The 25,494-nt window shown below is 40.3% G+C and overlaps 1 protein-coding gene across 2 annotated transcripts in view; it reads left to right on the forward strand.

Annotated features, from left to right (window-relative positions):
• Window positions 1-2,005: 2,005 nt before the first annotated feature.
• The window catches only part of LOC126253567 (zinc finger protein 672-like), a 167,523-nt gene continuing 144,034 nt past the window's right edge, over window positions 2,006-25,494 (forward strand). For both annotated transcript variants that reach the window (XM_049954987.1, XM_049954988.1), the window contains exon 1: window positions 2,006-2,191. The gene's annotated coding sequence lies outside the window, so the exon portion shown is untranslated. The remainder of the gene's footprint in view (window positions 2,192-25,494) is intronic.

A 25,494-nucleotide genomic window follows, 5' to 3' on the forward strand; every position in this document is an offset into this window, starting at 1 on the left:
GTGGAAGAACATGGGGCCCAATCAAGACATCACCAACAATGCCTGCCCAAACGTTCACAGAAAATCTGTGTTGATGACGTGATTGCACACTTGCGTGCGGATTCTCGTCAGCCCACACATGTTGATTGTGAAAATTTACAATTTGATCACATTGGAATCAAGCCTCATCCATAAAGAGAACATTTGTACTGAAATGAGGATTGATACATTGTGGGATGAACTATTTGCAGAAGTGTACCCGTGGAGGCCAATCAGCTGCTGATAGTGCCTGCACACGCTGTACATGGTACGGAAACAACTGGTTCTCCCGTAGCACTGTCCATACAGTGACGTGGCAACGTTACCTTGTACAGCAGCAACTTCTCTGACGCTGACATTAGGGTTATCGTCAACTGCACGAAGTATTGCCTCGTCCATTGCAGGTGTCCTCGTTGTTCTAGGTCTTCTCCAGTCGCAAGTCATAGGCTGGAATGTTCCGTGCTCCCTAAGGCGCCGATCAATTGCTTCGAACGTCTTCCTGTCGGGACACCTTCCTTCTGGAAATCTGTCTCGATACAAACGTACCGCGCCACGGCTATTGCCCCGTGCTAACCATCCTTCAATTGGGCCAACTGGCGGTGAATCGAGGAAGTACAGTACATACTGACGAATCTAAAATGAGCTCTAACATGGAAATTAAACGTTTCCGGACACATGTCCACATAACATCTTTTCTTTATTTGTGTGTGAGGAATGTTTCCTGAAAGTTTGGCCATACCTTTTTGTAACACCCTGTAGAGTTAAACCTATCTGTGGACTTCACATATGTAAATGTTACAGGTATTTATTTTAGCAGGTGGGAATATTAGCCACAACCTCACAGTACATTTATTCACTAACGAAATTTTTTATCAACAGTCTATGTCTGACAGTAACAAAGATACTTACAAGTACAATTCTAGAAGGAAAAATGATCTGCATTACCATTTAATGAATCTAACTTTGGGACGGAAGGGGGTGAACTATGCAGATGTAAAACTTTTCGACAGTCCAGGCATGGAAATAAAATGTCTGACCTGTAGCAGAATGGTTTTTAAATGTGGGTTAAAGAGCTTTCTCTTTAACGATTCCATCAATAGGCCTACTATTGAGGAATTCGTAAGTACAGTAAATTAGTCATAAAAATTGAAAGTGGGCAACATGCAGCCTTATTAAATTTTTTTTACTTAGTTGCTTAAGTGTTATATGTTTGTTCCGTTGACATATTGTACATTGTAACGCTTACTGCAAATTAGATTTGTGGAACAACTAAGTAAGAACGACCAATATTGCCAATGAGAAGAAATTATAACATGGCACGAGCTAATACAGAAAGTAAGGAGATGTCATACTTTTTCATTAATTCATCTCTCTCTGTACATGTTGGTAAACTGGTATTCCGTTTGCTATATATTTATCAGAATTTTATACGTATAATTTATTGTCATTCATCTCTGTACTGTAGACTGATAAATCTCATTTCATACGAAATTGTTGTTTTGTGACAAATTACATATTCTGGTCTTAATTTCCCAGATTCTGGGGTGATCTGACAGTTTGAGGTTTTATTGATAATGTGTGTTGCAATTACCCATCGATAAATTCAGTTTAAAGTTTGTTGACAATGCTTGTTGTAATTACCTATCGATAAACTATTGCTACAACGAATGTGATTCACTATTTTAAATATGCCAACTACGCCAATGAAATAAAGTTTATGCTACAGTTACTCATACTTCGTTTATACATCCACTGCAAACGAACAACAATGACTAACGGATTTGTAATAACATTGAATTCCTCTTAAACACTATTTTTATTCGTGTCTCATATCTTGTGAGAAGATAAATGAACTATAAATTATTGTTTCTTTTGTATTTAATACGACAACGCAGGGCGAAAAGTCGTACCGATTTCGTCGTAATGCACATCTCTTGTCATGTAATGCTATCATCTTTGGTTGGTGTTTGTGTTCGGTAGTGTTCGAAAGCAGAACTCGACAATATTTTTTGTTTACATTGGTGACGGCAAGTGAAATGTTGATTTCGTCTATCCTAAAGTCTGCTGTTGACAAAATGTATGCCTCTCTTCGTCATAAACGAACGTGTAATTTTCTTGAGGTGCACAGAACTTGCGTTCAATTGGAAACAACTTTAAAAACACATATGGAAAGGTAAGATTAATTTAATATGCAATAAATAGTTCACACTTGTTACTACATATAAAAATGATCAGCCATGCTATGTGGCATTTATTTGTTGATAATTATGCGCAGTTGCTTGTAGTTATGCCGCAGTGCACAGTTAATTATGTTTAATTGTTTTGTAACCAGTAAACAAGCTCCTGTTTTTTCATCTGGAGAACTTACGGTGTAGGTTTGTAGCATTTTTATGCACTGGCGAATTGTATAGATTCGAGGTCGTTGACAAGAGCGTGCTATTTATAGCAAGAATGTCCACTTTGTGTTCGCTTCAAGTTAGAAAGTGTCACTGTCGGTATCCCTTTCATTATATACTATAACTGTCGTACTCTCCTCTCCAATAGTACTTTCTTGACGAGATTAACGTCAAGAGTTGGTCACAAAGGAAACAAATGTCCCATTGCAGTCTTCACATTAAACAGAAATATTAAGAAATACAGATCTTTTTGAAAACTGCCGCATTTTACTTTGTGAGAAGGCATTCGTGGTATTTTAAACCAACATTTTTACGTTCTCGTCTGACAACTGTGTGCACTTGTTTTTATTCGAAAATGGAAACACGCATCTCCCCTACAGACGAAATTGTAAGATACCAGCATCCAGAAATTTTTCATAACATCATCATATTTCATTTATTCATTTTGTTTTGCCTGCAAATATGCCAGTGATATCATGTTATTGTGCTCCATTGGTAAGAATTAAAATTAACTGATTACGAAACTGAGTTCAGTTCATAATTCGGATTGAAACTGTGTTTCAAAACTTTGAGATGTTTAGAAGGAATGTTGTGTGTAATATGATTATCTCAAGCTGCAGTGTTCCTGAATTGAAACGTGATTAAAGTGTGTTTATGAAAATGACAGCAACGCTTAAATGAGCTGTCCAGACATGTTTTATGGTGGGAACCACAGTTTGAAATTGTAAGTGCTGCTCTGTTATTTTGAAGCTCAACAGAGGCATAAGTACAGATCTAGGATCTGTTGGTGAAAGTATAGTGCAGATAAGGGCTTTGACATAGCGTGTGGGGATCTGTCATAAGTTTCGTTATTTTCAGTCCTAAGATAAGATTCATAATTGAATTTCTTCATTATTATGTTACACAGACACATACACATTTTTAACCTATAAATTCTAAAATGGAGCAGGAAATTAAAATGTCTTAATGCAGTCAGTGATAATATAGAGGAGGGAATACAACAGGGTCTTGAACTATGAATTGCATCTCAAAAATAAGTGTAGGGGTATTTTAAAAATTATATATAAAAATGAGAAGTTTAAAGCAAATGACAAGCTGTAAACACAAAAGTTTATTGTTCAATCCATATGATATTGAACAGAGAAAGAAAGAATGTTTACACAGACTAGGAATACTGCCTTAGGGAGGTACAGTGGCTGTCTTGTAAAGCTTTTAATTATATGTGTCAATATTATGAAAAGGATAGATTGCTACTCACCATATAGTGAAGATGCTGAGTGGCACACAGGCACAACAAAAAGGCTGCTAAGCAAGTGAGCTCTCAGCTGAAAGGCCTTCTAAAGGAGACAGTACACACACACACACACACACACACACACACCACTGTCTCTGGGTGCTGACTCCAGCCTCGGCACCAGGACAGTGGTCATACCATGTGTCAGTTGTGCTTGCATGAATATCTGTGTGTTGCCTCCTTTAGATGAAATTTTTTGGCCGAAAGCCCACTTGTTAAGCAGTCTTTTTGTTATGCCTGTTTGCGACTCAACATCTCTGCTATATGGTGAGTAGTAGTTATCCTTTTTATAATAATGTCATTATACCATCCTATATTTTGCATTGTTCATTTTAACTGTGTATGATAAACTCAAATAAATCATATGGTATCATTACTGATAACAATGAGATGAGATGATTTGAGTGCAAGTCTTACACTATAACTCCTGAACTATACAGGTTGACACACACACACACACACACACACACACACACACACACACACACACACACATTTGCCAAACGAAATCGCTGGCACGTCGATAGACACACAAACAAACACAAATATACACACAAAATTCTAGCTTTCGCAACCAATGCGGGAAATTGGGGTTTTTTGGGTGGTGACAAACTAAATATAAACACATACAGACACACACCACGATCCCAAACCACACAAAACGACAAATATATATACGAAAGCGCTGGCAGGTCGATAGACACACAAACATACACACAAAATTCAAGCTTTTGCAACAAACTGTTGCCACATCAGGAAAGAGGGGAAAAAGAGGGAAAGACGAAAGGATGTGGGTTTTAAGGGAGAGGGTAAGGAGTCATTCCAATCCCGGGAGCGGAAAGACTTACCTTAGGGGGAAAAAAGGACGGGTATACACTCGCGCACACACGCACACACACACATATCCATCCCACATATACAGACACAAGCCTGCTTGTGAGATGTCTGCTTGTGTGTGTATATGTGTGGATGGATATGTGTGTGTGTGCGAGTGTATACCCGTCCTTTTTTCCCCCTAAGGTAAGTCTTTCCGCTCCCGGGATTGGAATGACTCCTTACCCTCTCCCTTAAAACCCGCATCCTTTCGTCTTTCCCTCTCCTTCCCTCTTTCCTGATGAGGCAACAGTTTGTTGCGAAAGCTTGAATTTTGTGTGTATGTTTGTGTTTGTTTGTGTGTCTGTCGACCTGCCAGCACTTTCATTTGGTAAGTCACATCACCTTTGTATATATATATATATATATATATATATATATATATATATATATATATATAGTGTGAGCATCCCCTTGGGCCTGTTCTGTTGAAGAACTACTATATAAAACACTCAGATCATCTGAGAATGACTTGGTAATACGTTGAAACCAGTATTGGTACCTTGTGTGTGCTCTGACGGTGAACATTGCAATAAAAAGTTGTAAAAACGAATGGTTCCAGCTGAATGTATGTTGCCAGTGGTTGACCAGTCTTCCTGCAGGTGGCATCTTGGGGATTACAGGAGCGTCTGATTCCACCCGTCTGCTTTGACCTATGATGTCACCAATGTGGCAGAAACGACCATTCTCAATGTCTCCAGTATGGTGCCTATGACGTCATTACATAAACATGACAACAAACACGAATATACATGTAAAACCAACAAACACATCTCCTTCCAAAAATATAATCAAACTAACGGGACCAGCGCGGGAAATTGGGGTTTTTTGGGTGGTGACAAACTAAATATAAACACATACAGACACACACCACGATCCCAAACCACACAAAATGACAACATAAAAACACCACAAAATTCCCAAATTCCGTTACACTTACAATATTGGCAGGAATCGATCACTTCCCTTCACCTACATAGCTCAACCGCAATTGTCGATACCACAAAATAAAAACCAACTACTCCAAAAATTATAATCCCACTGCAACTACCGATACCACAAAACCAACACCTAAAACAACAAAAATTGGGATTGGACACTTCCCTTGACCTATATAGGTCAACAGCAGTTCACAATACCAAAACATGCATTGCTACGACACACTGGAATCAAATGCTTCCCTTGACCTTTCTAGGTCAACAACAGCTCACGATACCAAAACACACATACCTACAATGACACTTTGGTATTGGTCAGTTCCCATGACCTATGTAGCTCAAATGCAACTGACGATATAAAAAAAAAAAACCGAAATAGAATACTTCCCCTAAGATACATAAATCAACCACACGTGCTGATACCAAAATATCAACTACCAACACATGCAGTAAATAACACTGACCCAACAACACATAAAAGCCCCACCAAACATCATAACACACAATCAATAGACCCAAAAAAACGACTACTTACCACAAAAAAGTTCCGGTGCTGCACACTAGTTCAGCCACCCCAATCTCTCTCACTCTCTCTCTCTCTCTCTCTCTCTCTCTCTCACACACACACACACACACACACACACACACACACACAAAACACAACTGAATCCAAACCCCAACTTGCATACGCCGCATATCACTGTCTCTGCCATAAGCCCAAAAAATTGCAGAAACTTAATTACAGACAACACATTGTCGCCCATTTCTGCCCGCAGACACGCACTAGTAAACTTAGAAGTCATATCCATACCTAGCAAAAGAAGCCACAAATAAAATTAAATGACTTACCGTGTGACAAACAGCAAATCAATAACATCAAACGACACCACAATAACAACACAACGGAAACTTAATTCATAACTCACTGAAACTAATTTCCGTTCTTCTACAACAGTCATGACCAACAATCGCACACTTCAAGCACCGACACCCAAATGAACCCAATACACCACATAACACGCTGACTATAGATACACCACCAACCGCAACAAGACGACATCTACAAACACAACATACTCATAAAATAAACTCCGCACCGTCATGACGTCACACACTACAACACCCTTACGTCACGGGTCAAAGCCGACAGGTGGGATCGGACGCCTCCGTTGACCCACATCTTGTATGTGTCTTGGCTTGAGTTCTCTGAACACAACTGTTACTATAATGGGAAAATTTCCATAGGCAATACATCAGTACAGATGATTCATGAAAACATAATGCATGCACTTTTAGCATTGGTTGTTTGGGCATCAAATGAGAAAGATCCAATTAGACAAGAGCAGTCACATCACATCTCAAATCCACATTCATAGGCTGTATTAATACTCCTGTATAATGCATGCATTTGCTACACTTGAAACACCACTACTTAGCACAGCCATTTGAGTGAAAATAGTGTAAATGTTAAATGGCACTGGATTGGCAATGTGTATGTTCAGTATTGTATATAATGCAGCAGCATTTCATGTGAACACTTTTTTACTTTACTTTCAAAGCTTGGTTAATCTTTATGAGTGTGCTCTCAACTTCATGCCCTTTGAGACAATTTACAATAATGATTTTAGAAAGATTTGTTTCCTAGCTACACTGCCTGCTCAACTTAGACAGTGTGTATTGCATGCTGCATTGCAACTAAATTCATGTAAATTCTGCAATTTTTGGTCAGTTTCATACAGTAACTCATTATCTGTAATGGTTTGGTTATTCCTGGACAATCGTTCTCCAAGCTTTTGATTGCTTTTTAGTACATAACATTTGCTCTATTTTTAGTTTGCTTCGATGAAAAATCATCATTGGAACATAATATGTATATCATGATGGATCGCTGTACCCACCCATATAGCTGAACTTGTTAAAGTGCCCTCTTCGGGGTTACAGGGAGACACTCCAGCCCCAGATCAAATTTGCCTCACAGAGTGTTTTTAGGCAGTGTTCTGCATTCACCGATGTAAATACCAGCATAGTTCCCATGCCCTGCCACAAAAACGTTATGCACAAGTGCTTTAAAAACACTGTGACATTTCAGCATCCGATTATACTAGCCTCAGATATAAGATAAACACCTGACAGCACTCCATCCCCTCCCTCTTTTCCCCTTTCCCCTACTTTGGGATATAAATGCACACCACGTCTTCTGGAGGAGTGCCCTGTTGTTTAGTAGGGGCCTTCTGATTGACAATTTCTTTCTGATTATGGTTGGTTGGTTGGTTGGTTTTGGGGAAGGAGACCAGACAGCGAGGTCATCGGTCTCATCGGATTAGGGAAGGACGGGTAAGGCACTCGGCCGTGCCCTTTGAAAGGAACCATCCCGGCATTTGCCTGGAGCGATTTACGGAAATCAGGATGGCTGGACACGGGATTGAACCGTCGTCCTCCCGAATGCGAGTCCAGTGTCTAACCACTGCGCCACCTCGCTCGGTCTGATTATGATCTGTGTCTTATTAATGACTGAAAGCCTTCTGACTTTAGTGACACCCATGACATGTTTTCGGCTATTAATGTTACAATTGCTTCGTCGTGATTTCCATGTGATCCTGTCCCTTTCTTGTCACTGCCCTACAGAGCATTTAACACATTGGGCTCTCTGAAGAGCCAACTGGAAGTTGTATACCTCTGTGTTTTCCCGCTGTCCATCAGATGGTGTCAACAAAATTGTGTGAGACATTTTCAGTGCTATCAGATACACTTCTGGAACTGCTGTCCCCCTTTCTGTGGGCTCCCTCAACTGCCAGCCTTTTCTGTGATGTACCATAAAAAATTGCAGCAGCTATTCAGGTCTGGCAATGGGCACTGCATGATTCTAGCTACATTCTTTGCAGACTGCCCTAATCACTTTTGAGTGGTTTCTTGCAAAGGCTCACTACCAAGTTAAGGAGTGCTGGGAATGTTAAGGTCCTCTCCTTGTGAATGTATGCATCATCATCCCTGGTGTGGAGGTGTGGGCAAATTCGATTGTCTAATGTGCCGGCAAAGATCAACAACTTTTCATGCTGTCTTCCTTCATGGTGGTATTTCTACTGATGCGTTAGTTGTTACTGAAGATCTCATGACCCAGTTTATGGCAATAATGGCATCCTCTTCATACTTCTACCTTCTGAATGCATAAAAGACAAGTTGAAGATGTTCCATAATTCTTTACTCCCATAACCCTGTATTGTATCATGAATCTTTCACGAATCTTGGAACTGCTTCAGGCTGTTGACTCGTATCATGATACAGCCCCAGTACCTGATTCAATTCATAAGCAGATGATTCACACCTGAATTTGACTCGCAGACTACATCTGCTGAGGGTCTTCAACTGTATTTTCCTAGAAGGTGTTTTCCTTTCACACTGAAGATACCATCATTCCAATCCTTAACCATGGCAAAACTCTGTGTGTTGACAGCTACTTACTCATTAGTCTCTCCAACATGTTCTGCAAACTGCATGAAAGACAGTAGCTTGATGATTAGGCTGGGTCCTTTTGCCCCCTATCAATATGGTTTCCAGGAGGGATGATCAACAGCTGACTATCTGGTTAGGTTGATTCCAGCACACTGATAGGCTTGTTGTAAGTGGCAACATTTATTCACAGTCATGTCTTATTTTTGTAGGGCATATGATGTGGCTTGGTGGCATCTTTTATTTAGCTTCTGTGACTAGGTCTTTTGAGGCTCCCTGCGTTCTTTTTATTTATCAATTTTTATTTCTCTGATTGTAACGTGTTAGAGTTGGTGCATCACTCATCTCCCCAAGAGTCCAAGTGAAAGGCGTCCCTCAGGGCTACAAGCCAAATGTTACACTGTTCCTATTGCCATCAAAGTGTTAGTGTCCTCCATGGAACAAAAGACTATCCCCACAATATGTGGCGGTGACTTTTGCCTTGAAACTGTCTGTGGGGACTGCCTCCTACTCCTCTGATAGTGTGCCCTGCGTTGTAGACAACACCAGGGCTGGCAGGGTGGCTTTAGAGGCTGAAGACAACCATGAGAGGATATAGTTTTGCTACCATTGAAGAGATAAAAAGAGAATTGCTGAAGGAGCTTAAAACCATAACGAAAAGTGAGTTCCAGAAGTGCTTTGAAGGTCTGAAAAAGCACTGGCTTGAGGGTGTTGTATCTGAGGAGAATTTCGTGGAAAAGGCAAATTTTATGTTCATGAATAAATAAAGATTCTTTAAGAAAAACAAAAATTCCTGTTGCCTTTTGATCACACCTTGTATAAGGTCATATGAACAATTTTATGAACATTGTTTCAGTATATAGTTTGTTAATTGTATCACTGCCCTCAAAAGGTGCATGGGTGGTACAATAAAATTACAACAATGTTATTACTGTGGCTGAAAAAATGATTGCATTTTGCACTTTTGCATGTGAAATGAGTTTTAAAAAGTCCACTTTGGTACAGAGCACAAAACAGTTCCAATTTTACAGTCAACTATCTGTGAGGGCGACATATACATCTTCTCTTTTGGCCCATACTCTGGCCAGTGACAAAAACTGTCATATCGCATATCATTCAGTGGCACAGGAGCCACAGTTTTCTTCCTCACTTGGTTTTGTTGTCCACCCAAATCCAAGATTCCTCTTCCCAGAAAAGATAAGTCCATTTGCAATGTCTCATATAAGAATTTGTGGACACATTCGTATGATAACTCACCTTCAAGACTTCCTCTTTCCGTTTACCATCAGTTTTCGTTGCACAATAAAAAACAGCACCACAAAATTGTAACAAACTGCCATACTGGTAACTGATGCTTTCATAACCTTGCACATTTCTGCTGAAGGTGCTCACTGTTCAGGAACTTATCATAGACAACAAATTATTGCTGCATATGAGAGCTTAACAAATATTGCTTGCAAGCATAATTACCTATCCAAGGACGAAACTTGAAACACATTGCAGAAAATAGTGTGCAATTTTGATATTGCTTGAGAGCAACATTGCTAAATAAAAGGTTAATCACTTCAGAACTCGATAAAGGAGGAATCTCTTCTAGTGAATCATTCAGTTCTTTTGAGAATTTGCCCCAATCTGTTTTTGAAAGCCCCGACGGGATACAGCAGCAGATCGCACTGAATAAACTATAGCCCATAGGAGATGAAATGGGTGGATGACATTGATTTTTTTCAAATTATGATCCAAAACATAAATTTTTTATTAATAAAAAACATCACATACTGAATAACATTACATACAGGCTTATAAAGACAGCATTGAATGTTCAAAAGTAATAATTTTTTTGAAGATCACCATTAATAAAATCCTGAATGTACTCGTGCACTGGACTTTGAAATGTCCTGAAACTGGAAGTCATATATTAATTCCTGTGTATGTATTAAGTCGAACAATCTATTTCACAATGGCTACCTGTGAAAAGAAATCTTGAAGGAGCACAGTGAACTTATTTATCTCATACTATTGGCGAGCACTTGTCGGTCATCAGATGGACTGTTGCGACTTTCAGTTTCTATTGATGTAACTTCACATTCTTCTTTACTTATGAGCTGCTAAATTAAATATCAAACTCAAGATCACTATAGGCATCCTTTTTGAAAGTACTCCCTAAACAACTTTACAGGACAGAGGCTGAAAGCGTGTCTTTTGTTGTCAAGTATCCAAAGCTGCACACAGTAAAAGATGATGTCTAATGGCAACCACCTCCACCAAAACATGGCAGTGGGGCTACAAATGTAAAGCCCTGAAAAAGAAAGCACTGCCAACTTGACGGTGGCCACTATTGTGGACGCAAGTGGCTTGTAGCAGTGCAATGGACAGAACTGTTAAATTATCATATTTGGAAGAAGCAATGGGGACTGGACTTGTATTGCTATCCTAGTCTAGCAAGTAAATAATGGACTAGAGGTTTTAATTGTTACCTAGTTTCTACTGGATATATAAATAGAGTAAAATGATGACTTATATAAGTCCATCACTAAAATCATGGCATTTAATTTTCCTCCCAATACGAGTACAACTTTTGCAGTTACATTTGTGATAAGTAATATATACCCTAGATATAATAGCTTTGTGTATCATGCCTATTCAGTTTGCTGGAGGGAGATATTTGGGAATTGAAGACCATATTTAAACACAAACACAAGGTTAACATCTGTAATGCTTCATAATTAGCAACTGATAGTCAGATTAAAATTACTTGATAGTTGACACTTTACGCGTTGGAGCTTGTTTCTTCCCATCAGAACACTCAACGTCATGCTCGAACTGTTCGTTGTTGCCGAACAGCCACAACAATTGGTTGGTTCATTCCAGTTCCTTTTCCGGCATTTTTCCTTGATGTGTTTGGAGCCCAAACAATGGGTCTGTCACTTTTATTTTGTATTTCATGATACATGATAACCACACGAGAAACAAAGCACACACATAACGATGCTAATGAAATACACACATTTCATACACAGCGCTAACTAAGCACAACAGGATACTTTCGCACAAAACGCGATTCAGGATCGAATATACAGTTATCCTAACTACAGAGATCTGTTTACATTTGATAAGATTCACATGACATTGCGTGAAGTCATATTTTTGAAGATTGCAATTCATCATTGTGACTCGAGTACCACAGTCATAAATATGAGGGTTGGAACTTAAATAATGGCAACGATTTATTCACAACCGATTCAAAAGAATTACATGTTTGCACCTGTTACTGTCCTTCAAAGTAGTCACCAGTGTTGAGTAGAGCTCATTGCCAGCGATGTGGAAGGTGTAGTATACCGTTAGCAGAGCCTGTTCTGTTGATGGTGCGAATGGAGTGGTATACTGCATGTCAAATCTCTGGAACAGTTCTGAAGCAAATGCCACGAATCAAATCAAAGTCACAAGGACTAAGTCCAGGGAGTATGGTAGATTGTACAGTACTTCTCAGTCCCATCGACCGAACAGAGCAGCCATAGCGTGCGCAGTGTGCGCCCACGCATTGTCATGCAAAATGATGGGTGGGTGCGCAGAAAGTGTTGCCACTTCTTTCGCAAAGCTGGTCACAGGTGATGCTCCAAAAACGAACAGTAATACTGTGCACTGACGGTCTGCCGTGGAGGAACGTAATGCGTTATGATAACACCATCACAGTCGTACAGTTAATCGGGTTATATGTATATTTTTTTTCTGTTTCTTTGCCGCGTCAATTTCATCATCATATTTGACTTTATTTCCCCTTATTTTTCTTCATATCATTACTTTTTCTTTTGGAATCTGCCTGTGTTGCCCATAAAGTGGAACCAAGTATCAACAAGTATTGGTTGGTACATGGTAACTCATGTGAGTATTGTTTCAGGCAAACAGTGATAGCGAGTACGTTAAGTGCTGAAGCTGAATTTTTTCTATCTTGAGTTTGCTCGTAGAAATTACCTTTAACCACCGTGAGCAAGCTACTGTGATTGTAGTTCTGATGCAGATTGTTGACCGACATTTCTCAGATACCTTGCACATCAAGAGATTGTAGTTATCTTAGGACATACATTTAAATTCATGGGTACAAAATGTATTGTCAGCTGCAGTTCAGTCATCACTCACTTAGAATCAGCTGTGACAGATCATCTCGCATTTCCGACATACCCCGCGGCAGTCACTTCCAAAGAGTGTTCCGCGTTAGACATTGCAGCATTTGTGAAGTGACTCGTTTTGTGTGTGTGTGTGTGGGGGGGGGGGGGGGGTTGCTCAGGAAACTTTGTCAGTAATCAAAAACATGAAGATGCATTCGAAGGCGAATATGTTGACTGCACTTATGGAGACCTCTCGCTTCTCCCCGACACTCATACTACCCATCATAGAACATTGTTCAAGTGTGTGGGCACATACCAAATAGGACTGACAGGGGATATTGAACGGATACAAAGAAGGGCAACACTGATGTTCACAGGTTTGTTTAACCCATGGGAGAGCATCATGGAGATGCTGAAAAAGACGTGAATTTGCGAATGCTTGAAAGTAGATGCAAACTACCGTATGAAAGCATACTTATAGAGTTTGAAGAACATATTTTAAGTGATGAGTTTAGGAATATTCTACAACTTTTGTGTATTTCTCCCATAGTGATCATGAAGATAAGACATACTACAGTGCACACAGAGGCAATAAAGTAGTTGTTCTTCGTGTGTTCTATAAGTGAATGAAATGGAAGAAGCCCTAATAACCGGTACTGTGGGAATTACCCTCCACCATGCACTTCACAGTTGTTTGTAGAGTATGGATGTTAATATAGATTTAGAAAGCAAAATTTGTCTACCTATTCAAGTGTCCCTTGTTCAAGTTAGTATTATATTTTTGTTAATTTAACTTGATAAGGTTGTATACCTGGAAGAATCCTGGAGATACTAATAGGTATCAGATAGATTATATAATGGTAAGACAGAGATTTAGGAACCAGGTTTTAAATTGTAAGACATTTCCAAGGGCAGATGTGGATTCTGACCACAATCTATTGGTTATGAACTGCAGATTGAAACTGAAGAAACTGCAAAAAGGTGGGAATTTAAGGAGATGGGACCTGGATAAACTGAAAGAACCAGAGGTTGTAGAGAGTTTCAGGGAGAGCATAAGGGAACAATTGACAGGAATGGGGGAAAGAAATACAGTAGAAGAAGAATGGGTAGCTCTGAGGGATGAAGTAGTGAAGGCAGCAGAGGATCAAGTAGGTAAAAAGACGAGGGCTAATAGAAATCCTTGGGTAACAGAAGAAATATTGAATTTAATTGATGAAAGGAGAAAATATAAAAATGCAGTAAATGAAGCAGGCAAAAGGGAATACAAACGTCTCAAAAATGATATCGACAGAAAGTGCAAAATGGCTAAGCAGGGATGGCTAGAGGACAAATGTAAGGATGTAGAGGCTTGTCTCACTAGGGGTAAGATAGATACTGCCTACAGGAAAATTAAAGAGACCTTTGGAGAGAAGAGAACCACTTGTATGAATATCAAGAGCTCAGATGGCAACCCAGTTCTAAGCAAAGAAGGGAAGGCAGAAAGGTGGAAGGAGTATATAGAGGGTTTATACAAGGGTGATTTACTTGAGGACAGTATTATGGAAATGGAAGAGGATGTAGATGAAGATGAAATAGGAGATAAGATACTGCGTGAAGAGTTTGACAGAGCACTGAAAGACCTGAGTCGAAACAAGGCCCCGGGAGTAGACAACATTCCATTAGAACTACTGATGGCCTTGGGAGTCATGACAAAACTCTACCATCTGGTGAGCAAGATGTATGAGACAGGCGAAATACCCACAGACTTCAAGAAGAATATAATAATTCCAATACCAAAGAAAGCAGGTGTTGACAGATGTGAAAATTACCGAACTATCAGTTTAATAAGTCACAGCTGCAAAATACTAACGCGAATTCTTTACAGATGAATGGAAAAACTGGTAGAAGCGGACCTCGGGGAAGATCAGTTTGGATTCCGTAGAAATGTTGGAACACGTGAGGCAATACTAACCGTACGACTTATCTTAGAAGAAAGATTAAGAAAAGGGAAACCTACGTTTCTAGCATTTGTAGACTTAGAGAAAGCTTTTGACAACGTTAACTGGAATACTCTCTTTCAAATTCTGAAGGTGGCAGGGGTAAAATTCAGGGAGCGAAAGGCTATTTACAATTTGTACAGAAACCAGATGGCAGTTATAAGAGTCGAGGGGCATGAAAGGGAAGCAGTGGTTGGGAAAGGAGTGAGACAGGGTTGTAGCCTCTCCCCGATGTTATTCAATCTGTATATTGAGCAAGCAGTAAAGGAAACAAAAGAAAAATTCGGAGTAGGTATTAAAATTCATGGAGAAGAAGTAAAAACTTTGAGGTTCGCCGATGACATTGTAATTCTGTCAGAGACAGCAAAGGACTTGGAAGAGCAGTTGAACGGAATGGACAGTGTCTTGAAAGGAGGATATAAGATGAACATCAACAAAAACAAAACGAGGATAATGGAATGTAGTCAAATTAAATCGGGTGATGCTGAGGGGATTAGATTAGGAAATGAGACACTTAAAGTAGTAAAGGAGTTTTGCTATTTGGGGAGTAAAATAACTGATGATGGTCGAAGTAGAGAGGATATAAAATGTAGACTGGCAATGGCAAGGAAAGCGTTTCTGAAGAAGAGAAATTTGTTAACATCGAGTATAGATTTAAGTGTCAGGAAGTCGTTTCTGAAAGTATTTGTATGGAGTGTAGCCATGTATGGAAGTGAAACATGGACGATAACCAGTTTGGACAAGAAGAGAATAGAAGCTTTCGAAATGTGGTGCTACAGAAGAATGCTGAAGATAAAGTGGGTAGATCACGTAACTAATGAGGAGGTATTGAATAGGATTGGGGAGAAGAGAAGTTTGTGGCACAACTTGACTAGAAGAAGGGATCGGTTGGTAGGACATGTTCTGAGGCATCAAGGGATCACAAATTTAGCATTGGAGGGCAGCGTGGAGGGTAAAAATCGTAGAGGGAGACCAAGAGATCAATACACTAAGCAGATTCAGAAGGATGTAGGTTGCAGTAGGTACTGGGAGATGAAGAAGCTTGCACAGGATAGAGTAGCATGGAGAGCTGCATCAAACCAGTCTCAGGACTGAAGACCACAACAACAACAACTTGATAAGGTTTGGAGGATGAAGGATGTTTCCTTAGAACTGTTATAATGACTGACTGGCAGGCATCGACTTTTTTTACTATTGCATTTATGCTGTAGTTCTATTTTAAATCACTCCAGATTAATCCTGTTTAGGCATTGACCTGTGTGTAATTCAAGTGATTGATGAAACGTTCCCGCTACCTTGGGAAGCATTCCAATTACTATTGATGTGATGAGAGGGTCTTCACACGTTAAGGACTACACCAAATAGTAATGTCTGCACTTACAGAATTAGGCATGTATTTCTTTGTTTCCTCCACCACCAGATAAACATCCGGAAAAACTAAAAGACTTGTATTTTTAGAGTCCGTTCTCTGTTTCTGTTAAAAGCAATACTTAACATAAAATCCTTGGGATGTAGGTTGCTCTGCTAGGAAAGAGAATCGTAGATCTTACTGCAGCTGATCTTCCTGTATGTGTATGATGCAATAACAATCTGCATAATTTTTGCGTCATCGTTGTTTATTCACAAAAAATACATAACATTTCCACTGCCCAATTGTTCCATCACCACCTGCCACATGCATTCAACTGCCGTTGAAACTTCCCTCCAAAACCCATCTCCTCCAAAGAACAAACAATTGACAAAACATTAATATCTTTGGATATGGAAGATTAATGAATTAACAACTAAAATTAATATTAATAATTTCATCACACTAGAAAATGGATAGTTCAGATTTGAATTAACAATTAAAATTAATAATGCATAATTAAGATCTGCACATAATTGGCATAAAACCAAAAGTAGATACTAAGACCTGCACATAGTAATGGGAAGGATAGAAATGGGAAAGTGGTTCCATTTCATTGAGCAGTTAACATGTAATCAGACAGTAGATTTTTTTCTGTTTCCCCCCTTCATATTTTGAGTGTGTGAAAGATACTGCTGAAATTGATGCCCTAATATGCAGTCAATAGTGTTATTGAAAAGCTATGAAACCTATGCAAACTGTTGGATCAGAGGAGTGAAGTTGCAAGTTTTTTTCTATGGTCCTAGAAAAGCATTTAACTCCGTGAACCATGCCTTTCTTATCTACAAATATAGGATTAAGGGCAGTGCTCTGTGCTTGCACAACAGAAAACAAAGTTAACTACCATTTCTAATGCAGTGAATTATTATTTTAATGGAGTACAGTATGACAAGGTGTACCTTAAGGCTCCATTTTGGGGTGAGTCGTGTTCCTACGGCATGTGAATGACTTAACCCATAAATATAAATACCCCATCAGTTCTGTTTCCAGAACTGAAGATGAAGATGCCATTGAAAAAACCCGTATATGGTACATTTCAAAACGTAAGGTTTGAAATGTGTGGAACTTAAAATACAACATAACAATCAACTTATGGATGAAGTTGACACTATCAAACTCGTAGGGCTAAATGTGGACAAGGACTTAAGTTGTTATACACTTACTGACTTCATATCAAATAAACTAGGCAGCTTTGCATTTGCATTTTAAATACTAGCAAATTGCACTGACATGAGTATACTGCAGACACGAAGTGTTTGAGGAGAATGATTTTAACCACACATATGACATTAGAAAAATAAAGAATTTTATACTAACCACACACCAACTGAAATTATATGCATGCATTCCACAGTATATGAGGACGACAATATATAACAAGTTAATGTGCAGAAACATATAATAATAATTTTATTTGTACCAAATAGCCATACAAATTCAAAGTACGGTGCTATGATGATGATAAACGAAATTAGAAATGTTACATATTGTGATTTGCATAGTCACTTATTGACCATGTCCTTTTGGTATAGAGTTCTATATGGTTACATTTGCATATTTGATGACATAGTTTACACTCACACATTGCTTTTGCTTTATGGTATGGAAATATGGTGGTGGTGGAAACCGTGGACTGCCATCTGGTGATCATGTGTCTCATTTCAAAGTTTTCCTTTGCCCATGTTCAGTCAATCATAGTGCCTGTGCTGTGGAGGTATATCTTCCATTTTTTCCTTCGTTGTTTTAAGTAGACTTTCCAAAGCGCTGATGTTGGGTAGCATCAGGTTTGTGTGTAGGTCTTCAATGAGGAAAGGTTTGTTCGCCAGCAGGTATACAAATCTGGCTCATGTTGTTTTGGGCACTTCTGTTGGTTTCTTTATATAGGTCATATAACAAGATGTACCAATGTCTCTGTTGTACACATCGCAAATCTGAAGTGTCCTTAAGCAATAATTTCTCGACTGTTAAAAGACTCAAGCCCTGCTATAGAGTCTACTTTAGCACCACGTACTAGAGCCATAGTAACCCAACCATTACCATGTTGTGCGGCATCATTGTTCGTAAGCGTAAAATTCAATAAACATCCACAAAACACTGATGGGCCATGCAAAATCACTTGTTAACCCACACCGTTGTTTCTATTAATCACAAGATTATCCACAGTTTTATACACTGTAAGGTGCGAACGCCTTCTCCTCCTATAGTAACGCAGCTTGCTCTGTGTGTCGATCCTGCTGCACGTGCGGCTGCTCGACACTGGCGCTATCTTAAGAGAAAGTCATTAATGCAGATAAACCACAGTTTTGAATGGTTTTGGTGATTACGTGTTTGGTTTGCTTTACGGAGGTAATGAACCTAAATCTGAAGACAAAACTGTTTCTAGTGACGTTAGGTTTTTCACTGTAAGAAGTGGTCTGATAATTTCTATGCCGTATGTCAGTATTGGGAAGATTTTTGCCCTAAACAGTGCCATTGCTGTTTCTAGACTAAGGGATCTGATGTATTGTATTTCATGGATTGCATTTTTTCTCTGTTACATGTTTTGTGAAATGCAGTTGTTTGTATTGTAATCCTTAGGCACTCTTAAGTCTGGTCCAATCCTCAGTTTTCTCTCCCATATCAAGATCTCAGCTGATGCAGGTTCTCTGCCTCCATTTCTGAGTACCATCATTTATGTTTTCGCCACATTTATTTCGAAGCTGTGTTTGACACACCAATCTTGCAATCTTCCATATCGTTTATCGCTTCTTGTAACTTTGCAGTGTCGTTTGTGCCTATTACAATATTGTCTGAATATGCGTATTAGATTACACCGTCCCTTTGCGGTATTCTTACAGTTTCTTCTGTTGCAAGGATAAATAACAGAGGACTCAGTGGATCTCCCTGTAGTACTCCATTTGATTAGAGTATTTGTTTTCTCCTAGGATTTCCTCTAGTTTTTTGTTCATTAATTTTCTGTTTATAAAGTCAAAGTCTTTTGTGAAGTCTACAAATACCACATAAAACTTTTCTCTGTTTCAAGGACTTCCCAAATGCTCTTTAGCAGGACTTATATTGCAGTCAGAGTTGATCTTGCCTTCCTGAATCCCATTTGACTTTCAGGGAGGTGTTTGTTGATTGTTTCCTTTATTATTTCTGTTATTATTTTTGTGAACACTTTGAAAGGTAAGTTTTCTAGGGCTCCATATTTGCTAGGGTCCTCGGGATCGCCTTTCCCTTTATATAGCACATTTAATATTGACCGTCTCTACTGTTGTGGAATGGAGGCTGTATCTATGCACTTATTGTAGAGTTTTGTCCACATTGGCGTTAGTATTTGGGTAGTGTCAGTAGTGGACCAAAGAGAGAGCTGGTCCATTTTGTTAGTGCAGGTTGCTACATCAGGGGCAGGTATGCACTTAGGGGCAAATCTATTGTTATCCTTTTATTGACGGGTACTTAACCTATTGTTCTGCTAAAAGGATCCTTCCTTTTGATTGACAGGCACTTAACCTATTACTCCCCCTCCCCCTCACACTACCCTCCCCCTCACACTCCCCTCCCTCTCACACTCCCCTCCCCCTCAGGAAACCTCACCCCTCGCTGCTACAGGTACACTTTCAGGTCTGAGTTATTGGATAGCCCCTCTCACTCTTATCAATTTGATTGATGATGTAGTTAAATTGATCAATTAATTATCCTCTCCCCCTCTGGTAAACCCCCTCCCATCCCACCCTGGCTACCGGAAATTGGCAGGAAAAAGACTCAGTTGATCAGTAATTTGGAGGGAATTTGGTTGCAGCATGTGGAATGTTGTTTAAAAATTTTAGACAATTTTTAGAATATAATTTAATTATTTATGGCAGTGTATGGAATATAGTTTATTTATTTAGTTAAAGAATTTGTCCAGAAATCAATTGTTGTGTATGGAATGTTGTTTAAACAATTTAGACAATGTGTGGAATATTGTTTGTTTAAACAATTTAGGGGATTCAAGGCAGTGTATGGAATATATGGGAATTGGTGGCGCTTTGGTGGAGATGAAGGATCTTGTAACAGGAAATTCAAGGGTATATTCTTTACTTATAAAATATTCAGTTTGTGGGGGTTGGATTTGTCTTGCTCATTATTCTCTGCTGTTTGGAAACACGTAGGTCTTGTAAGAAGTAATTACATGGGGCACACATGTTGCATAACCTAACGTTCAGCACTGTACTCTGGGTGTCTTAACCTAATGTTCGGCCCTTTATCGGCACTTAACCTATTGTTCTGTTGATTGGTTTTCCATGTCACCCCCATTTCCTTAAACTATTGTAGTGCTTTTGATACCAAATTAAGTAATTATTTATATCCACCCACCATTTTGTGATACACTTTTCGAATTTCACATGCTTTTGAACGCCATTTCTGGTGCATTCTTTTATGTCACCCATTCCCTCAAACTGTTGTACTGCGTTTTACATAAAAATTATGCAAATTAACCTAGTGTTCTGCACTTAACCTGCTGTTCTGCTACAGGTACACTATAGTGTGCAAACAGGGCGCGCAATACGGCTGTAGCAATACGTCCCCTCATCGGCACCCCTAAGCGTACCCTCACATTTTTCTTATTGTTCTATTGTTAGTGATGTAGATTACAGTACGCCAACCCGCGTCGGTTGATGTCTTTCCAAGCATTACGTCTGCAGGTGCAGTATTCATTATCACATAGTGCCGAACACCTGTCCTTCATAACACTTGTTTGAGAAAATCTTGGTAAGATGCAGCACCTTCCAGAAGCACTGATTCGAAGACTTTGTCAGATAATTTCCAAGGACTGAGGAGAATTGAGACGTATAGCCAGTGTGAGTGTAGGTATACCATAACTTTTTTGGGTGCTGTACAGATGTAAAAGATAACTGCACTGTTTGTGTAAAATGTGTATATATTGCAGTGTAATGTTACTGTGGCTTATGTTGTGGCATGACCAGAGAAAATGAGTGTATGTCCTATCATGAGAGACATGTAGATTCAGTGCATCGATAACCAAGGCTGTGAGAGAGATTTGTATGTGGAACATTATATGTCCTATATATACTGAGATTCATTCCAGAATCACAGCCGTCGAGAGGAGACATTGCCTATACATCGATCGGTGTCAGACTGCAGCGGGAATCATAATATTTGATTGTAGTTACACTGGTAAATATGTTACTGGTTCCCAATATTCTTGTGAGTCTTGTATGTATTTGATGATCTATTGACAACTTTTGCAGGGTTTAACTGTCAATCCAATATGGCAATGTGTACAAAATAGTTTTTTACCGCTGAAAGTCTCATCTACAGAAAAAAAGGGCAGACAGTGCTCCCACACTGGCAGCAGCAGCAGTTTGATGGGTAAATTCAGTGACGGACAGGCTGTCCCGTTAGGATTGCTAGGAAGAATGCACCCTGTGCTATTCTGGGAAGCATTGCAACATCTCTCTTGGTGCTGGACCCGCACCGCAGCTATGCTTCATCGCACCAGCAACGGTGCCTAGGTGAACACGTTACACCAGGTATTTCTCGGGTGTCATGTATGAAAGAGTTACTGCTGCTTCATCCTTGCAGGACCCAAATTGACAACTACATGTGGTTTGGCAGCTGATAGCCGCATCGTCACTTCATGGGGACTGCTGGTGCATCCTGACTCCTGGGGGCGTATGCAGAGTCGGCGGCGACTGCGTCGGGTGTCGAGTGGCGGGATGTGTTTTTTATTAGCGATATTTTGTTTCAACTATATTCTACCGATTTTACTGACCATTAGGATGCAGTGAATTAAAAAAAAAAAACTACCCCATACATGTGAAGAATATCTAATTAATTAATTAGCATAAACTTTTTATATCAACGTGGTGTTAGCGGTACAATAGTTACTGGGAGGGTGTGCATGAGTGGGTGACATGGGCTCGAACAGCAGGTTAAGTGCGGAACACTAGGTTAATTTGCATAATTTTTATGTAAAACGCAGTACAATAGTTTAAGGGGGTGGGTGGCAAAAGAGAATGCACCAGAAATGGCGTTCAAAAGCATGTGAAATTCGAAAAGTGTATCACAAAATGGTGGGTGGATATAAATAATTACTTAATTTGGTATCGAAGGCTGTGCAATAGTTTAAGGAAATGGGGGTGACATGGAAAACCAATCAACAGAACAATAGGTTAAGTGCCAATAAAGGGCCGAACATTAGGTTAAGACACCCAGAGTACAGTGCTGAATGTTAGGTTATGCAACATGTGTGCCACATGTAATTACTTCTTACAAGACCTACGTGTTTCCAAACAGCAGAGAATAATGAGCAAGACAAATCCAACCCCCACAAACTGAATATTTTATAAGTAAGGTATATACCCTTGAATTTCCTGTTACAAGATCCTTCATTTCCACCAAAGGGCCACCAATTCCCATATATTCAATACACTGCCTTGAATCCCCTAAATTGTTTAAACAAACAATATTCCACACATTGTCTAAATTGTTTAAACAACATTCCATACACAACAATTGATTTCTGGACAAATTCTTTAACTAAATAAATAAACTATATTCCATACACTGCCATAAATAATTAAATAATATTCTATACATTGTCTAAAGTGCTTAAACAATATTCCACACACTACAACCTAATTCCCTCCAAATGACTGATCAACTGAGTCTTTTTCCTGCCAATTTCTGGTAGCCAGGGTGGGAGGGGAGGGTGTTACCAGAGGGGGAGAGGTTTAATTAATTGATCAATTTAATTAAGTATTCAATCAAATTGATAAGAATGAGAGGGGCTATCCAATAAATCCAATAACTCAGACTTGAAAGTGTACCTGTAGCAGCGAGGGTGAGGGTTCCTTGGGGGGATCAATAGGTTTAAGTGCCTGTCAATCAAAAGGAAGGATCCTTTTAGCAGAATAGTAGGTTAACTACCTGTAACTCAAAGGAGAACAATAGGTTAAGTACCTGTCAATCAAAGGAGAACAATAGGTTTGCCCCTGAGTGCATACCTTCCCCTGCTGTAGGCAACACGCACTAGCAAAATGGGCCAGCTCTCTCTTTGGTCCTCTACTAGTGCCTTTTAAATATTCGCTATAAGGTCTGCAGATTTTTTGTTCTTGATGCTGGTAATGGCATCATTGATATCTTCTTTGGTCAATGGGACATATTCCATGATTGTAACATTGTATCCTCTCTGCCCTCTGGTCTCCCTCTTAGTCATCCCTTGTTCAGTATGTTGTCGTATTGATCTCTCATATTTCCATATTGGTGCAATGTGTTTCAGCTTGTTTTCTGGGGCTTAGCGCAATATATGGGTCTTGTTTCTTTCCCTCTCTCTCCCAGAATGTTCTCTTATTTTATTTCAGAGTTTTCTTATAGATACTTCTTTTTTCAGCGTAAGTCCTAAGGAGTATAGCGTCCTCTGCTCGCTGTTTTAGTTGGTGTAGGCTTTCTAGTACATCTTGTCTTACACCATGACAGTCTGTTTCAAACCATTCTTTCGCTCTTACTTTGTACCTAGGATTGGCGGTTTGTCTTAGGAGTTCTCCTATCACTTCTGTTGCTTCCTCTAGGTATGAATTGTCTATTAACATTTAGATTTGTTTCATGTCGTGTGATCCTGCTTCCACTTTCCCGACATCTATTGTTCTCGAAAGTGCTTCTTCCTCTTTTTCTTGTGCTTTTCACCATGCTCCTCGGCTATTTATTACCAGAGGGATATGTTTCTGAAGTGGTGTGTGATCTGCAATCCAGAGAAGTGATATACACTCCTGGTAATTGAAATAGGAACACCGTGAATTCATTGTCCCAGGAAGGGGTAACTTTATTGACACATTCCTGGGGTCAGATACATCACATGATCACACTGACAGAACCACAGGCACATAGACACAGGCAACAGAGCATGCACAATGTCGGCACTAGTACAGTGTATATCCACCTTTCGCAGCAATGCAGGCTGCTATTCTCCCATGGAGACGATCGTAGAGATGCTGGATGTAGTCCTGTGGAACGGCTTGCCATGCCATTTCCACCTGGTGCCTCAGTTGGACCAGCGTTCGTGCCGGACGTGCAGACCGCGTGAGACGACGCTTCATCCAGTCCCAAACATGCTCAATGGGGGACAGATCCGGAGATCTTGCTGGCCAGGGTAGTTGCCTTACACCTTCTAGAGCACGTTGGGTGGCACGGGATACATGCGGACGTGCATTGTCCTGTTGGAACAGCAAGTTCCCTTGCCGGTCTAGGAATGGTAGAACGATGGGTTCGATGACGGTTTGGATGTACCGTGCACTATTCAGTGTCCCCTCGACGATCACCAGTGGTGTACGGCCAGTGTAGGAGATCGCTCCCCACACCATGATGCCGGGTGTTGGCCCTGTGTGCCTCGGTCGTATGCAGTCCTGATTGTGGCGCTCACCTGCACGGCGCCAAACACGCATACGACCATCATTGGCACCAAGGCAGAAGCAACTCTCATCGCTGAAGACGACGCGTCTCCATTCGTCCCTCCATTCACGCCAGTCGCGACACCACTGGAGGCGGGCTGCACGATGTTGGGGCGTGAGCGGAAGACGGCCTAACGGTGTGCGGGACCGTAGCCCAGCTTCATGGAGACGGTTGCGAATGGTCCTCGCCGATACCCCAGGAGCAACAGTGTCCCTAATTTGCTGGGAAGTGGCGGTGCGGTCCCCTACGGCACTGCGTAGGATCCTACGGTCTTGGCGTGCATCCGTGCGTCGCTACGGTCCGGTCCCAGGTCGACGGGCACGTGCACCTTCCGCCGACCACTGGCGACAACATCGATGTACTGTGGAGACCTCACGCCCCACGTGTTGAGCAATTCGGCGGTACGTCCACCCGGCCTCCCGCATGCCCACTATACGCCCTCGCTCAAAGTCCGTCAACTGCACATACGGTTCACGTCCACGCTGTCGCGGCATGCTACCAGTGTTAAAGACTGCGATGGAGCTCCGTATGCCACGGCAAACTGGCTGACACTGACGGCGGCGGTGCACAAATGCTGCGCAGCTAGCGCCATTCGACGGCCAACA

Source organism: Schistocerca nitens, chromosome 4 (genome assembly GCF_023898315.1).
Source record: "Schistocerca nitens isolate TAMUIC-IGC-003100 chromosome 4, iqSchNite1.1, whole genome shotgun sequence".
Lineage (NCBI taxonomy): Eukaryota > Metazoa > Arthropoda > Insecta > Orthoptera > Acrididae > Schistocerca > Schistocerca nitens.